General features: G+C 50.0%; 1 non-coding gene across 1 annotated transcript; it reads left to right on the forward strand.

Moving 5' to 3' along the window:
* The first annotated feature begins 205 nt into the window (after positions 1–205).
* Positions 206–317, forward strand: LOC134403215 (small nucleolar RNA SNORA5). Its single transcript, XR_010025754.1, has one exon. It is a non-coding gene; the product is annotated as a small nucleolar RNA SNORA5 (small nucleolar RNA).
* Positions 318–684: the final 367 nt, after the last annotated feature.

The following is a 684-nucleotide window of genomic DNA, read 5'->3' on the forward strand; positions in this document are numbered from 1 at the left end:
ACAAATAGGCTTTTTAAAAAGTTATTGGGGGGGGTCTTAATACGGAACACGCTTGTTTTAGGGTCCCCTTCCAGTCTGTCTTGTTTCCCCCCTGCTTGCTGAGATAACTAGAGCTAAGTACACAAATACTCCTCTTGAGGTGTTAGTGAGCCTGGCTGGGGGGAATCTTTTGCCACTGCCGCCACCCCCGCAAAGGCTCTCCACCTGTGTCAAATTCATTGTCCACTTTTCTGTGATGGGGATTGGTCCACAGCTACATCTGTAGTTCATGGACCCAAGAACTGTGGGCTCTGGGGATAGTTTGTCTGCAGACACTACTACCAAGCCTTCCTGCCCCTCCAAATCTGTGTATCCACCTGAGTGGCAAGGTGACTGATAGAAAGTGACATCTCCGAAGTGAAGCTATGTTACTAGAGCAGGGGTGGGGACCGTGTGGCCCTCCAGATGTTGAACTGCAGTTCTTATCAGCCCTCAATATTGACTATCCTGGCTAGCGCTGATGAGAATTGCAGTCCAACAACAATAATTGGAGGACCTCATCCCTGTGCTGGAGTGAGACGGCACATCTGGGGAGCTCCTGGCTGCTATGTTAAGTCAGCCATCTAAAATGATTCAGGGCAATTACATACTCCCGTTCCGTTTGCTTGGCCCCCTTCTTCTTTCGCCTGTCTCTCCTGCGCTAGT

Source organism: Elgaria multicarinata, chromosome 8 (assembly GCF_023053635.1).
Source record: "Elgaria multicarinata webbii isolate HBS135686 ecotype San Diego chromosome 8, rElgMul1.1.pri, whole genome shotgun sequence".
Taxonomy (NCBI): Eukaryota; Metazoa; Chordata; class Lepidosauria; order Squamata; family Anguidae; genus Elgaria; species Elgaria multicarinata.